Source organism: Piliocolobus tephrosceles, chromosome 11 (assembly GCF_002776525.5).
Source record: "Piliocolobus tephrosceles isolate RC106 chromosome 11, ASM277652v3, whole genome shotgun sequence".
In the NCBI taxonomy this organism is placed as follows: Eukaryota; Metazoa; Chordata; class Mammalia; order Primates; family Cercopithecidae; genus Piliocolobus; species Piliocolobus tephrosceles.
This window is the reverse complement of record NC_045444.1, coordinates 116062665-116079894: the sequence shown is the minus strand read 5'-3', so window position 1 is coordinate 116079894 and position 17230 is coordinate 116062665. Positions and strand designations below refer to the sequence as shown.

The window sequence follows — 17230 nt, the reverse complement described above, 5'->3', positions numbered from 1 at the left end:
GTTCCATTTTTCCTGACTATATTTTTTACAGGGAGGAATTGGGAAGAACTCTTATTCAAAGGAATGGCGTTGGCCTGGTGTCATCCCCTTTCTAGACTGACAATGTTTTCCCCTGTGGGGCCTTCACAGCGTGAAGCTTTCTGTGTAGTAACACTATGTATTTCTGCCTACCTCCAGACTCTTAGGGGAATATTGGATTCACTATTTCCTGGCCAGTAGTACCTGTGATTAAAAAAACAGCTGTCATGCTCTATTGCCTACATTATATCTATGAGAATATAGGACTGGCAGGCTCTGAAGGCCGTTGGGCACAGCTCTTGCCTCTGTGCCGGAAAAGGGGGGTTATCACCATTGGATGGATGTAGCAACAAAAGCCCAGGGGTCATGTGACTTCTCCATCAGGTGACTACATTTCTTTTCTTTTTTTGTTTTTTGAGACAGGACTCACTGAATCACGCAGATTGGAGTGCAGTCATATCAGTGACATGATGTTGGCTCACTGCAGTTTTGACTTCCTGGGCTCAAGCGATCCTCCCACCACAGCCTCCTAAGTAGCTGGGACCACAGATGTGTGCTACCACACCCAGCTAATTTTTGTATTTTTGATAGAGATGGGGTTTTCCATGTTGTCCAGGCTGGTCTTGAATTCTTGGACTCAAGTGATCCTCCTACCTTAGCCTCCCAGATTGCAGGGATTACAGGCGAGAGTCACCGTGCCCAGCCTGAATTTCTGACCTGGGTCTCTTTTCATGCTTATAACAAAAAAACTCTCTTTCCTTTGTCTTCTTTATGAAGTATAGAAATAAATGACTTATAATATCAGCAAAAAAATATAAACTCCTTTTTTGTGTTAAAAAATTGAAATAGAAAAGGATACAACAAATGTGTTTGGTGGATCTGTCTTTAAGAGCCTTTTTCAGAGGACTAAAAGTTATTGAGAACAGTGTATCTAAGCAAAGCTAATTTTCAAAATTATAATTAATATTTCATTGTCTAAATTATAAGGAACATATTTGGAATAATAGTCACAGGTGATGAGATTTTAATTTAAATGGGAAGCAAATCAGTATTTAAAATAGCTCCACACAATTAGGTTGCAATTATTTGAGTAAATGGGATCTAAATACTGGAAATATAACCATGTCATAATCTCTGTTCTAGAATGTACGTTTACTGTTATGGAATCAAGAAAGGGAGCTCTTTTTTTTCTTATTTTAGTTATCATACTCTCCATCCTGATTTTTACTTGTTGTAGAGCTAATGTTGGGTTTTGTTACATAAAATCAAGTGTCATAAAGGATTTCCTATTTATTGAATTCATTTTGCATGTTTTGAAATCAATGCAAGGTTGAAATGCCGGCTTTTCATCTTTTGGATCTTCTTCAGTAGATGTGCTCTGGTGTCTGCCAGAATTAGCCATGTTCAGGACCTTTCCAGGGCAAGTTGTCACAGCGTGGCCAGAGCAACCTGTAGCAGACCCTCCCATTTGCATAAGCATGCCAAAGGCCTCACCCCAGAGACCAGGACAGGCCACGTGTCCAGGTAAACACCATGATTTAAGCTACATTAGGATTGCTCACTTAGCCTATGTGAGCCTTTTGCCCAGAGATGGTCCTGGAATCACCCCAGGGTATTAGAGATTAATGGCATTATAGAAGGTGGACCTTCCAAGAGCCCTAGAGATGTTCTAGATTCGAGACAGCTCCCTCACTTCACCCATGACACCCAGAGCGTGGAGATGATGACCACAAGTGGATAGAGAGTGCCATTGTTCTCTTGATTCCCCAGTTAGTGTTCTTTCTTCTACAGCAATGTTTCTGGGGACAGAAAGAGGAAACAGGGACACACACACTGTCTGTGGGTGTATTCTCAGGGAGGTCTGTGAGTTGGCTGAGATAACGTGTAATGTTTGTGTGCTCTCTGGTTACCATCACCTTAGGTCAGAAGCGACCACTTTATGATTGAGTACCACTCTGAGATACAAGGCCTGCTTGGGTTGATCACAGAGTTGGCCAATGAGAAAAAAATAATCAGTAATAAGTCAATGATGTATTTGCTCCAAGTGAAGGTCCAAAGTCACATGGAACCACAGGACAAGTTTCGTGGTGGGTTGAACGAGCAGAGGATGTGGGAGGATTCAACATCACATGGCCCGTGGTGGCCCCATAGCCCGTGGTGGTCCTTGGAAGTAGCATCAGTGGCACACTCCAGAGAAACTTCATGAGCACGGTCACCTACGAGCAACCAACTAGCTGCAGCAAAGTAGTGTTTTCTACCACATTATATTAATTTAAGTTGATCAATTTTGCGATTTTTAATAAAAATATAGTTGTATCTATTTGAGCAGCAACTTTAATGGAGGTTAACATTGGGTGTTTGTGAAACTTGTTTTCCAGTAACAGGGGTCCCTTCACTTTCGAGCTTTCATAAAGTATTCCATGCCATGCTGGCCTTATCATTCAGATTCCTACATGCAGGTCCATGTCCGCCCAGGGAATTAAACCCTCGGAAACCCAGACTCTTAGCTGGATCCTAGCTACCCTCACTTCTTGTGGCTGTTTGCTTGTGGCAATAGCTTTAGATAGAATTTTTTTTTTTTTTTTTTGCCACTAGTCTCATAGTGAAGGGATGACCACCAAAGAAATGGGACACTTTGTCCTCTACAAAACAATTCTTTCCTTCCTTCCTTCCTTCCTTCCTTCCTTCCTTCCTTCCTTCCTTCCTTTCTTTCTTTCTTTCTTTCTTTCTTTCTTTCTTTCTTTCTTTCAAGACGGAGTTTTGCTCTTGTGGCTCAGGCTGGAATACAATGGCGCAATCTTGGCTCACCGCAACCTCCGCCTCCCAGGTTCAAACAATTCTCCTGCCTCAGCTTCCTGAGTAGCTGGGATTACAGGCATGCGCCACCACGCCCGGCTAATTTTGTGTTTTTGGTAGAGATGGGGTTTCTCCATATTGGTCAGGCTGGTCTCAAACTCCATCATGACCTCAGGTGATCCGCCCGCCTCGACCTCCCAAAGTGTTGGGATTACAGGTGTGAGCCACCACGCCCAGCCTCTACAGAACAATTCTAAACCCTTTGGATGACTTGGAAAATGCATCGTTGAGTGGGGGTGGGGAGGCGTCACCAACTGGCCTGCCTGGACTCTGTTGTTGTTGTAAATTCCCATTTACCCTTCTAGGAATGAAACTTTGGTGATAAATGGTACTGCTAATCTTAGTAGATAAAGTCTTTGTAGATTAGTTCCTAACCCTAGCTGATAAAAGCAACTATACATATAGAATGTTAGACCTCAAGTAACTGTATCTTGGGTAATGTGAGGTAAATATTAATACAACTTTATAATAATCACTTAAGATCATATTGCACTGTACATTTGATTTCTCTAACCAGCCATGAGGAAAGTGGGCACTGGTCTTTTAGATTTTGTGTAAGGAAGCTGCAATTCAGAGTCACCGTGCAGTCTGCAGAGGAGGCAGGGCTGGAGCCCAGTTTCTCATACCCAGGTTCATAGCTCTGTTCTTTGCCTCATTCTGTAGCCTCAAGACAGCCCTGTCTAGCTCCAGTAAAAACTGCAAGAAAGTCTTTGGGGAATACAGAGCTACCTCCCTAGCCCAGGAAATTATGACCCTGTAAATAAAAATGTCCTGTAGGAGAGTCCGGGAACAGGCTGGCAAGGAGGACAGAGTTAAGGCCAGGAGACTGGGCTTGGAGCTAGTCTCATATGTTCCCAACGACAGAGGACTTCAGAAAGGCTGGGCGACTTGAGAAACAAACATTCCATCTATTTGTGTTTCATGTTTTTTTTCTGATGGATCTTGAATTTTTGGATGCTTATCTTCAGATGTAAATCTCAAACTCTGCTCAGTGCCAAACAAAATTACTTTTGCCTCACTCCTAACTTGCTTGTCTGTGCCATGATGTCCTTCAATTAGCATGTATGATTAGGAATTTAAAGCTCAGCAGTTATGAAGGGTGGCTGAAACAAAGACTAATGATCTGAGGGCTTGATACCCTATGTAGTTACTTGTTTCTAAATGTATGCTAAGATTCACCCAGCTCAAACTGTCTTTCCTGAAAAGTAAATGATTAAAAGAAAAAAAAATGTCCAGGAAACTTAGCTCTTAATTATTATTATATATTTTTTTGGAAATGTAGAGTATAGTAAAAACACTCTGGCATTGACTCTTCCCTGCACCATATATTATGTTTGTGGTTTGTGAACTTAAGTCTTAGATGTCTCACCTCTAAAACGGAGCTGGTAACATTTGCCTTACAGGGTTATTTTTAGGTTTGGAAATCATATTTTCAATGCTTATAGCACTGCTACAGAACACTCAATCAATTATATGAAAATTTATCATGAATTTTATTTTCTATACAATGTATTGAGTGTGTTACTGTTCATAGATTAAGTTTGCTGTGACTGTAATTCAGGTGATCTGCCTCTTTTGCAGCCACATGTTTGAATGCTTGATTTTGCTTTCTACAGTGGTTCATACTGATTGCCAAACTGCTAAAAATGCTGCTGTAGTAATTGGTACTGCTGTTTGGCTTTTATTTTTTTCTGTTACCAGCAAAGCTTCTGTTTTTAGAAGCAATATTTATAGAATGAACTGGCCGTTAATCTGTATTCTATTCAGCAAAATTAGATTTTTAATGGCTGTTTGCTGAAAATCTTCCCCGAAGAGCTGGGCACAATAGAGATCCTGATAACTGTATCTCATGTTGGACGTTCTACAATGCAAATGTTTTAATGAGGATGCAAGTGCGATTGAATTTTAACTAGAGATAAGCTATTGTTTTATTTTAGCAAGTCACTTGTACATTTGTCTTAAATATGCAAATATGTATTTTGGTCCAAAATAGTTTTGTGTGTTGGAATAAGTTCTTGCTTTCTAACACATAGTGATAGAACCTGTCACTTTAAGATTTCTTATTAGTTCATCTGGTTCTCTCTCCCTACCTGTATAGATGTGATAAGGAAAGTAAATAACCGAGTCCTTCATAGAATTATCGCAGACTCTAGATGTTAGGTCAGAAGACCAAAGAGAATCAGTTTGGAGCTCACTGTGCCTACTATTGGTCAAAGTGAAACCTGGGCCAAATAGCCTGGTAACTCCAGGCCATTCTGGCAAAGTGCAAAAAACAGTGAGCCCAGCATGTTCCACCCAGCTTTGGGTCCCCAGCGAGGCTTCTGGAATCATAGAGCTGCAACCTTCCAAGGGATGGCTTTCTTCGTGGACAGCTCTCATGCACAGCTGGGTCAGTCTAAGTTCATATCAGTGGAAGTTTTGGACCCAGAGCTGTTCTGCCTCACCTGAGGCATCTTTACTGGCTGTGGTTGGCTCTACCAGATACCTTCTTCTTTTACGGTAAATCTCTCTCTGGGATGTTTTGTTCTTTTAACAGTCAGGCTTCCACCAGGGTCCCCCAGTGTATCCAGGATGCCCATAATGTCTGATTCCCCATAGTGGACTCAGTTGAAGCCTTTCTGACCTGGTCAGTTGATATTTATGAGGGTGACCAGAACTCCCAATTCCCCTGATTACAGTTTTGTACCTGAGTCCTAGATTCTCTCGGATAATCCTCAGCAGTCCCTCAAAGAAAGTACTATCCCCATTTCAAATATTCAAAAAGTGAGGAGTTGATAAGTTACTTTAACTCCTCAAGAACTAAGAGGTATTATGTGGCTGTGCTGGGATTTGACCCTAGTAGTGCTCGACTCCAGAGTATGGTTGACTTCAGTTTGCAACTAATGCCTTAATCCACGTTGTGATTGACCAGCTGCCAAAACATACGAACAACAAGATAACAAAAAGTGACAGACTACCAACGCAAAAGCTTCATACTCCTCACCTGCATATTGAAGAAAAGGGCTTCAAAGAGGCTCAGGACTGAGTGGTTATGGAGACGGTGTAACATGCCACGGACACTGTGTGATGAAGGTTTCAAGGTGGTTATTTATGATTTCCTGTCAGTATGTCTTAGAGGAAGGGCTGGTGGAGACAGGTTCAAAGAACTGGGTTGAAATTCTTCTCTGTCACTTAGGGAGCCTAACCCTGCATGTAACCTTGTAGGACTTTGGTTTCCTTCTCTGTAAAGCGAAGGTGAAACCTCACAAGGTCAGGGTGGTTGTGGGGATCTTTCAGAGCTGTGTCAGTGGCATGCTTTGCTAACCTAGTTGATTTCAATCAATTTGCCGATAAGCCTGTTCTGTCTATGGTCTGCTTACCAGTCTCCTGAAATTCCAGCTATTTGGTTCTTTTAGAAGATGAGGACTGATTATTGAGATTTCTACAATTGTTAAGTGGCAGAACTTTGTAAATTTACTTCTTATGTAATTTATAAAGTGACCCATTTTATGAAGAACTTTTAATGAATTGTGTCACAACTGTTTTCATATAAGCCAGGGATTCCCGAACTTTCTTGATTCCTGGTGGTCTTAGCATCCCGGTTAATTTCTCATAGTGCTTCAGGTCAAAAGGTATTGCTAATGGTTCTTTATATTAAGTAGTTAGATCCCAACAACTTACATGCAAACAACTTTGTAGCTGTTTGAAAAAAAATACACGTAAATTGAAAGAAAAAAATACATTTGCTTTATTCTTAAGTAATCACAGTTACATTCTGCTGGGACTATGTGCCTGTGGGGCACTATACAGCTGCTTAGTTGATCACTTCATTTCCTGTTCACATCGACTGTCAGGGAGTATTTGCTTTTATTATTCCAGCAATTGCTGAAAAACCCAGCTTTGGGAAGATATGATATCATCAAAATGTAATAGGATCTAATGTTGAAACAATGAACTACTTCTAGCTAGTAGTTTGTGAAATGTCTGACAGAAGTTGTAGATCCTGTGTTTCTCTTGACAATTAAAAACATATAATCTGTGGTGCCCTGTGCCTTCAGCTTGGCACCCCATGGCATTTTGGCACACAGTTTGGGAACTGCGGATATAAGCAGCATATACATTGCCATATTGGCATTTGACAGGCATGGACGCAGCTCTTAGGGTTCTCTAAGATGCATAAGTATCACGAAAGGACCGCAGCCGAGGACCCAGTTCTGGTGAGTGGTCTTCCAGTACACTGTCAGCGGTTGAGGAAATGATACATTTCTGTGCATTGCCAAAAGAAGCTGCTCTTATGGTTCTCTAAGATGCATAAGTATCACGAAAGGACCGCAGCCTGGAACCCGGTCCTGGTAACTGGTCTTCCAGTACACTGTCGGCAATTGAGGAAATGGTACATTTCTGTGCCTTGCCAAACGAAGCTGCTCTTAGGTTCTCTAAGATGCATGAGTATCATAAAAGGACCGCAGCCTGGAACCCGGTCCTGGTGAGTGGTCTTCCAGTGCACTGTTGGCGGTTGAGGAAATGGTACGTTTCTGTGCATTGCCAAATGGAGCAAGTGCACACCCATTGATGGTGTTCCTATGACCCTGAGCCATTCTCATGAACGTCAGCTGCAGGCTCCCCGCTGGATAGAACTGGCCATCTGAATGCGGGTCTCAGTTAAGAATGTGGAACAGTTACTTTCTGCATAACATTCTTCTAAGTGCACTTACTGCTTTCCAGGAAACCGTTCTCTTCTACCCTGTCCATGGGCTGTGAGGCCGTTTAGAGTGTTTCCTGTGCTTTCTGCAGCATGACACAGTGGGCCACAAATGCTCCCTTTTCTGTGTCATTTGCTCTCTTCATTGATAAAGGACACTCATCCTTCCTGTTTATTTTCAGAACTTGTTCTTAGGTTTATTGGGCGTGGCTCATTCCAAAGTCTGAAAACCTTCCATTGTCAAAACAAATGGTACCAGGGCATGATGTTAATATTTTACTTTGAACAGAACTTAAAGCACACAAACAACATTAAAATAATCATCTACAAAGTTATGCCATTGTTTAAATTCCTATTTTTTTTTTTTTTTTTGCAGGAATGGATTGATTTTTCTCATGACAAAAATTTTTATGTGATAAAATTTCACATTCTGAATATTTCTAGCCAATGGGCTGAATCAGTGATTATAATTCTGGTGGAAGAAGAAGAGAGTAAAAATATTACAATCCAGACATTACTCCTGCCTCACTGGGAGAGCTCCACAATTATTTAGCCATTTTTATTGAAGCTATAAAAAGTAGAATGTACAATCCATGCAAGAAAATCATCCTTGCCTTTTTCTGCATTGGTCATACACATAAGCAGCAATGTGTGACAGTATTGCTCTGTCTATGGTGTTTGTCATTGTGTCCCTCCACCAGCACAGAGGCTTTGCATGTTGTCAGGACCTAGTGCAGGGGTTAGCAAACTTTCTCTGTAAAGGGGCAGATAGTTAATATTTTCAGCATTGTGAGTTACAAGGTCTCTGTGGCAACCGTTCACCTGTGCCGTTGCCATGTGAAGGCAGCCAGATAATATGTAAAACAAATGATCATGGTTGTGTTTCAATAAAGCTTTATTGATGGGCACTGAAACTTGAATCTTATCAAACATTTACGTGATTATTTGGAATATTCATCTTTTGATTTTTCAAAAAAAGCATAAAAATTATTCTTGCCTCATAGGCTGTACAGACACAGGTTGCAGGTCACATTTGGCCTGTGGGTCAGAATTTGCCAGCCCCTGGGCTTCAGAAATGCCTGGAACAGAGAAGGTGCTTGAATGATGAAAATCACATTTTTATTTATTTATTTTTGAGATAGAGTTTCGCTCTTGTTCCCCAAGCTGGAGTGCAGTGGCACAATCTCAGCTCACTGCAACCTCCACCTCCTGGGTTCAAGTGATTCTCCTGCCTCAGCCTCCCAAGTAGCTGAGATTACAGGTGCTCACCACCAGGCCCGGCTAATTTTTGTATTCTTAGTAGAGATGGGGTTTCACCATGTTGGCCAGGCTGGTCTTGAACTCCTGACCTCAAGCGATTCACCTGCCTTGGCCTCCCAAAGTGCTGCGATTACAGGCGTGAGCCACTATGCCTGGCCAAGATCATATTTTTAATTAAAATCTTTATTATGAACTATTTTAAACCTACAGAAAAGCACAGAGAATAGTATAATTAGCATCTGCCACTGAGATTCAACAAACATCATTCTGCCATATTGGTTTCCAATTATTAAGAAAAAAATAAAACAGGCAAATACAGTTAAAGCCCGCCACACCCACTGCCACTACCCTACTCCTCCCCAGCCCACTTCCCTCCCTCTCTACCCAGAAACAATGATTGTTCCGAGTTGGGTTGTAAGCTTCTGTCTTTTAAAATATTTTTGCAACATAGGCATAAAACACACATAGACCACGTGTGACACTGCAGGATCCTTTCACAACTTGCTTTTTTCTACTCGCTACGGTGTTTCTGCGATGTGTCTGTGGCTTTCAGACGTAGCTCTAGTTCATTCATTTAAATTTTTGTGCAGTTTAATTTACTCACCTTTTATGAGTCTTATTCACGAGATTATTTTCTATCTTGATGTCATCAAGATATTGTCCTATATTTTCATCTAAAGCAGGAATCAGCAAACTTTCAGCAAAGAGCCAGAGAGGAAATAGCGTAGGCATTGTGGGCCACTTGTCTGTTGCAACTGCTCAACTGTGGGGAAGCAGCTTTGGACAATGGACGTGCTGACGGGTGTGACCGTGCTCCAGTAAAACTTGATTTATTAAGATCAGGCGATGGGCCACATTTGGTCTGTGAGCTGCAATTTGTCAACTCCTGATTTAAAAGTTTTGAGGTTGTATTTTGTAACATTGTCATACAAAATCCATCTGGAATTCATTGTGTGTGTAGATGTATGGTATAAGTTAGATATTTATGTTAGTCTCAGGGGTCAGCAATTAGCAGTTATTCAAGTATCACTTACTAAAAAGTTGAACTTTCCTACACTAATTTTTTTTTTTTTTTTTTTTTTTGAGACAGAGATTCGCTCTGTCACCCAGGCTGCAGTGGAGTGGTATGATCTTGGCTCACTGCAACTTCTGCCTCCCGGGTTCAAGCAATTCTCATGCCTCAGCCTCCCGAGTAGCTGGGATTTCATACATGTACCACCACGCCTGGCTAATTTTGTATTTTTAGTAGAGGTGGGGTTTCATCATGTTGGCCAGGATGGTCTTGAACTCCTGGGCCCAAGTGATTCGACCACCTCAGCCCTCCAAAGCGCTGGGGTTACAGGCGTGAGCTATCGCGCCCATCCTTCCTACACTAATTTTTAATGCCTTCCTTGTTGTATTCGAAGTTTTTCTACATGGCAAATCTCTGCTGTCTCATCTGAAACATTGTTCAATGTAGTTACAGATTTATAATAAATTTTTATTTCTTGGGGGAATAAAGTCATGTGTCTTTATTCTTCTTCAAATTATCTTGAAAATATTTGGTCCTTTCATCTCTCATTTGTGTTTTGGATCAATTTGATAAGTCAGAAAACAAAAAAGAAGCATGGGATTTTGACTGGAATTGTACTGTTCTACCTGGATTAGTATTCTCATTATGTTACTAGCTGAGGGACCGTGAACAAGTTAGTTTCTGAGCCTGAGAGATAATGTGCAGATAACAGTGCCTGCCTCACAGGGTGATACTGAAGATTAAGTGGATTAATATAGGGAGCACGCCAAGAACCATGCCACATATAGCATAAGCACTCAGAAATCTTAGCTATTACTATCTTTAGTAGAAGTCTTCTTATCAAAGGTATCAGGGCAGTTAATCAGGTCAGTTAATTAAAGAAGTTGTGAGGAATTATAAAAAAGTTTTAGATCTCCTTTAAGCATCTTATTTCATCCTAAAATGCATAAATACATATTCATGCAGGAGTGGAAAAGGTTTTGTTGACCCTTATCCCAGTTCCAAGTGCTGATGGTGGCTTCTTTCCTTGTATGGTTTGTAATTTTTACTGTGCGCTGATTATGATAAGAGTCTGTGTGTACATATGCATGTGTGTGAGTCCCATGTGTCCTGTATTGTGAAAAGTGTCACTCCACTCCTGTACTGACCCTAAACACATTTTGTTGTTGCTGTTGTTTGAAATGGAGTTTCGCTCTTGTTGCCCAGTATGGGGTGCCAATGGCACCATCTCGGCTCACTGCAACTTCCACCTTGTGGGTTCAAGTGATTCTCCTGCCTCAGCCTCCCGAGTGGCTGGAATTACATGAGCACACCACCACGCCCGGTTAATTTTTGCAGTTTTAGTGGAGACAGGGTTTCACCATGTTGGTCAGGCTGGTCTCGAACTCTTGACCTCCAGTGATCCGCCTGCCTTGGCCTCCCAAAGTGCTGGGATTACAGATGTGAGCCACTGTGCCTGGCCCTAAACACGTTTTTAATGTGAATTTTTGGTTTAGGATGTCCACATGAAGGAGATGTTTTTAATCACAGGGGACATTCATATGGGAGGTTTTAATTATTCATGGGATTTTTCTTTTAATCCAAAGACTGTAGAGATGTCAGTTTTTCTGCTGTTACCCCAGGCCTGCTGCTGGATTTATCTAGTGTCCCTTCTGCCCTCTCTAAACAGACATGAGGCTCTAAGAGGCTTCATGTGTGGGGTCAGTTATAGTTGCCTCTCCTTTCCTGTGCTCAAGGCCCCATTTCCCATCCCCATTTGAGTGTGTGTGTGTGTGTGTGTGTGTGTGTGTGGGTGTGTGTGGAGGGCAGGGGGCTTCCTGTAAAAACCAGAAAGCCTGCTAGACAGATTCTAAAAGAGCTGGAACACTCCCATGTGATTTTTAGAACCCCAGTTCTCAGAACTGTAGGTCTCATTTCCAGCTCCGTAGGCTGTGTAGTCAATGCAGTGTCATCATGTGCTGAGTTCTCTGGTTGTGAATTTTCTTACCATTCCTGAAACTTGAGGATCCCCTGTTTCTTCCATCCCTTTTTAAAGCTTACCTCTGAATCAAAGCATTTTTAATTTTATCTAATTTTTTTTTTTCACTGGAGAAGGGCCTGGCCATCAGTTCAATTAAAATCCTGAATAGTGAAATTTTCCATCAAAGTTTTTGTTGTATGAATGCCTATGGCATTTGCATATGCAAGATAAGTCACGTGTCTATGATCTTTTTTTTTTTTTTTTTTGAGGCAGGGTCTTGCTCCGTCACCCAGGCTGGAGTGCAGTGGCGCTATCTTGACTCACTGCAACCTCCGCCTCCCAGGTTCAAGCAATCGTCCCTCCTCAGCCCCTCAAGTAGCTGGGATTACAGGTGCGTGCCACCATGCCCAACTAGTTTTTGCATTTGTTTTTGTAGAGGGGGTTTCACCATGTTGCCCAGGCTGGTATGGTGTCTATAATCTTTATACACTAACAATTCACATAGTTCAACATGGAAAGCATTATTAAATGGAATTGATTTCATCAGCATTCTGAAACGGTTCAGAGGATCCTCTGCTCAAAAATTGTTTGCTTGAAAAGCCATTAGTTCTATATGGCTATACTTTTCTGACAGTTTTCCCAGTGGGTTCTTCTAGCCTTCTAATTTTATGCCTTAATTGGAAATGCTAAATATTTGCATTTAAAAGAGATAATTGGAATGATCAGTGTTGTAGAGTGTCTTCAAAGCTACAGTACCTTTGCCATACTGCTTCATTAGATACAATTGTACAGGTTTTTCTGCTTTCCTGTATAGCTGTCCTGTGCCCACAGAGCTGCACAATTAAGGTGGTGGTGGGTTTCTGCCCTCATCCCTTTGCTTCCTGTCTGAACTCCTAGGCTGCAGAGACTCGGGTCTCTGTTGTGACCATCCTTGTTTCTCTGCTTCACAATCCATGACTGTTTCTAGTTGGTAGGGCTTTTATGGATGACCTCTTCCACTTTCAGCCCTGTTTTTGTTCTGTTATTACTTTTTTCTTTTGTTTCTTTTGTCTTTCACACCTACAAAGGTCCTCTCAGCTTCCTCATGGAAAAAATAAATAAATAAATAAAACAACCCTGGCCTTTGAGCAGATTTGCTAGACAACCAAAGATCCTCTTTTCAATCTTGCAATGAGACAGTCTGAACACACGTGCAATTTGGAGGTCTTTGGCTCTTGTCGATTTTAAAACAATTGGTGCTGGATATCTAGGGCCCCCTGCTCTTTTGGTGGCTTGAGGTTTTACTCATTTTCCTTTTTAGTGCTTTTCTTAGTGTAGCTGCCTATACGAAGCTTGCTATATATAGAAGGCTTATCTCCAGATAAATGAGGTTGGATACCCGAAGACTTTAGATTTATCTGCAGAGCCACTGATTTTTGTCCTATTCCCGGGAGCAGATGGGTATTAAAATTAGAGCAGCTGTTTCCAAGTAAGGTTAGAAAAGCTGAAAAGAGAGCAGAGGGAATTTTGTGTGCCTGCAGAGAGAAAAACACACATCAAAGTAGTCAAGAGGCCAGGCAGGTACACAGGAACACTTGGCACTTGACGGCTCAACCCAAAGCCTCCCCCCACTTTTACTAAACAAGGTGACCCTGAGTTTTCTGCTCTTGCACCTGGTTTCACAGACACTCATAGATTTCTCTGTCCGACTTCTCTTAAGGATCCCAGGCCACCGAGCCTAGCAGATATAGAAGAACACTCTTCCTGGTAGGGAATGTTCTGAATAAAGAATGATCTAGAAAGCAATGGGGTCTCTTCTTTGTTTCAGACAAGAAATATTTTTTGAGAGCCTACTACGTGCCTGGTTTTCCAACTTCCTGCTACCCCACGTTGGTGTCATTTGTTCTTTATTTATTCTTTAAAAATAAAGAGCATGTCATTTGTCCTATTTAAAAAAAAAGAGAGAACATTTAAAACGTTTGGGGTCCCCAACAAAAGTGAAAATTTCTTTTCAAAGTGCTACTCCGACTTGAGTTTCCACTCCTGGTTGGCATGTTTCATTGGCTTTCTGTGTCTTCTAGGAGGAAGGTCAAATTCATTAGAAGGGCACAGAGGCTGCTAGATTTTGGCTTCTGCTGGTTCTCCTGGTCCCTGTGGCTTCATGTGGTCACTGTGCTGGAGGGAGAGTCGCTCTGGAATCTGTGTGCCATTCTTGCCTGGGAGGAAAGTCAGGAAGGAACCTTATGGTTACTTCTGGGTAGAGGCAAGTTAGTTTCATCATCTTTGCTAAATACAATCAAGGAACAGAGAGTATGTCAGATATGTGTACATGGTAGGTGTTTTAAAGACAGTTTTCAAAAATCGCAAAGCACAAAATATATACAGAAAAGTGCCCCCCCAAATATGTACAGCTCAATGTATTATCATAAAATGAACACCTGTGTAACCACCACTCAGATCAAGGTTGACCATGTTACCCTCCAGCAGCTTCCTCATCTCCACCTCTCCCAGCTCCCCAGAGTTAATCACTCTTCTGACTTCTAGCATGGGTCACTTTTGCTGTTTACAATCTTTACACAAGTGGAAAAAGCACTGTGTTTGGGGGAATTTGTTCTACTTGTTGTATAAGACTATAGTTCTTTCTTTTTCATGGCTGTGTAGTATATTTTATCAGTATACTGTAACTGTTGTCATCCAGCTCATTAATATTCTTACAGTTAGTGCTCTTTGTGTTCTGTTTATTACATATTTGTTTACTATAAGGTTACACAGATATCTTCTTCTATTATCTTTTTGAAACTTAATTTTTTACCTTTCAGTTGGATCTACAATCCAATTGGAGTTTATTTTTGTATATGGCTTGAGAGAGAGAAAAATCTTCATTTGTTTTTTCTCATTGGATATCAGTTTATTGAAAAGACTCTATTCTAGAAATCAAGTGTCCCTGCGTGATCCTTTCTGTTTCTTGTCTCTCTGTTCCATTGGTCTGTTTGTTCATCTTTCTGCCACTATCATGCTATCCTAATGACTATAGCTTTAAAATTCCTGCTTTCTAATAGAGCAATCCCTCCCACATTGTTCTTATTCAAGCGTGTCTGTGCTACCGTGGGCCATTTTACAGAAGCACACAACTGTTGTGATTTCTGTTGCAGCAGCATTGAATCTTGTAGCTTACTTTAAGAAAAATTTGAGTCTTTCTAATACTGAGTTTTCTAATTCATGACTAGAATATTCCCCCTTTACAATTCTCTTTGTTGAGATCATGCACTTTTAAAATTTGATTTATTACCAGGAATTTAATTTTTTTCATCTATTATAAACAGCCCCTTTGAGAAAATTATCTTTAGTTTGCTGCTGATACATAGAGATGCAAAATATTTTTATTTTTTGGTAAATTTTGACCTTGCATGCAGCAAACTTGCCGAAGTTCCATATTTTTAATAATTCATCTGCATAAATAATCATGTAGTCTGTAAATTGACAGCTTATTTTCTTATTGGATCCTTATACTTTCTTTTTATTTTTGCCTCATTGCACCGTGTAGGACATTTAGTGCAGTGTTCAATGGAGGTGGTATTAGCAAACATCCTTGCTTTCTTCTCAATTTCAGAGAGAAACTGTTCTCCCTTTCACCAATAACTATTATATTTGCTTAAGGTTTTTTTGTAGACACTCTTTATTGGATAAAAGAAGTTTCCTTCTATTCCTAGTTTGCTAAAAGTCTGCACTCTACCTAGATGTTAAATTCAATAAGTGTTTTTTCTGCATTGGTGGAGATGATCATACAATCTTCACAGGAAGTTTAATTCCCAGTTTGCCTGCAGACTTCTTTTCCTGCATACAAAAGAGGCAGAAGTCGACATATTTCCTGTATTGATGGAATTGTTGTTTTGTAAAAAAGAGTTTGATAGGATGTATGAGTGTCTCTGACGAGAGGTGAAACAAAAATGTATGCACTGGAATTGTTCTTCAAGTTTTTGATTCAAGAAACTGGTCTTTGAATGACTACAAGTAAAAAAAAAAAAATAGCATTTCATTTGAGGCTGGTGTGCCTATGTCAGTAAGTGCAGTTGAGTGCTATCTCTTAGGACTTAGTTAAATATGGAAACCAAGGGACAAAGGGCAGACCAGGTGTTTGAAGAACAATTCATTTAATTGTTGATATATCTGCAGCTGAGCAGGGCTTAGAGATTCATCACTATGACTTATCACTATGTGTTGATCAAACTAAAGCAAAAGTACTGAGATTTCAAGGTAATTTCCAAATGCAGTGTGTTTTAAAGAGACAGCATGAAAACGTAGGGAAACAATAAGTAAGAGTTTATTTTTAATGGATTCATTTTATAGCCACATGTTTCAATTCTGCTTATAATTTCCTTTTAGCCTACTTACACATGTGACTCAACTCACATACAAAAATCAGGACAAGCTGGTTTCAAGAAAGCTGACTCAGAATTGAGGGGAATAATGGACTGACCAAATTAATCTTGGAATAATTTTCTGAATTGATGTAGAGTTTCTAAGACAGAAGTAAAGACATATCAAAACATGGAATGTGTATTTCACTAAGACATATAGTTCTTGATTCAGTAAAATGAATGAGCATTTTTATTATTTGGATTTGGAAAAAAAGTCTTGGGATGCATTTCTTGGCTGAGTCTACCACTGGCATAAGCACTATAGTGATTTTTTTTTTACATCTTTATTCCCAGTGAGCAAGCAGTTGGTGTTGGAATATAGTTGAAATCCTTATTAAAGAAGGTGGGAAAAATTTCATTTTGAGACAAAAATACTGTGACAGTTGGACCCCAACATTGTTCATTTGCGTTTCAGAAGGAAGATGACATTTACAACCAGTGCAATTCCTATTTCGGACATAGAAACACAATATTAAGAACTTAAAGGCCTTTAGAACGTTCTAGTTCCATCCCTTCCTTTTACAGTTGAGGGTGCTGAGCCCCAGGAAGCTTTCTTGCCTAGTCCAAAATCACCTGCAAATGAGACTGGAACCCCAGTCTTTCTCTGCCCTATCGCGGTACCTCAGGGTGGCAATTGTTCATTCTCATTTCTCCAGTAACCCTAAGCTCTAAATTCTGGAGTCATCTTTGTTTTAGTCTCTCCAATTGGCAGACACGGACACTCTCCTGCTATTTCAGTATCCCCTTAGTCTGTGTGACCTTTCCCCACCCACTGTCTTCCATGGGTCCACCTCGTTCTGTATTTAGCCTTGGCACGGGTTGCTCATCATTCATCTCCATTTAGTTCAGCTGATGGATGGAAAGGTTGAGGGAGAATTTCCATATTTCTTCTAGTGAAGGAAAGGTGGGGGTATGACCCTTCATTGTGTTCTTGCGTCAAGGTGGACCATCTAGATGAGCATTCTTTTCATAGTACCAAGATTTATTCTGCAACCTTCCTGCACATAATTATGACTAAAAGAACGTCTGGTCCTTTACGTTGTTTT

General features: G+C 40.7%; 1 protein-coding gene and 1 non-coding gene across 2 annotated transcripts in view; one reads left to right on the top strand and one right to left on the bottom strand.

Moving 5' to 3' along the window:
* The window catches only part of DNER (delta/notch like EGF repeat containing), a 366117-nt gene that overhangs the window by 102838 nt on the left and 246049 nt on the right, over positions 1 to 17230 (top strand). The gene's annotated exons all lie outside the window — the stretch shown is intronic.
* Positions 11636 to 11696, bottom strand: LOC111527568. Its single transcript, XR_002726704.1, has one exon. It is a non-coding gene; the product is annotated as a U7 small nuclear RNA (small nuclear RNA).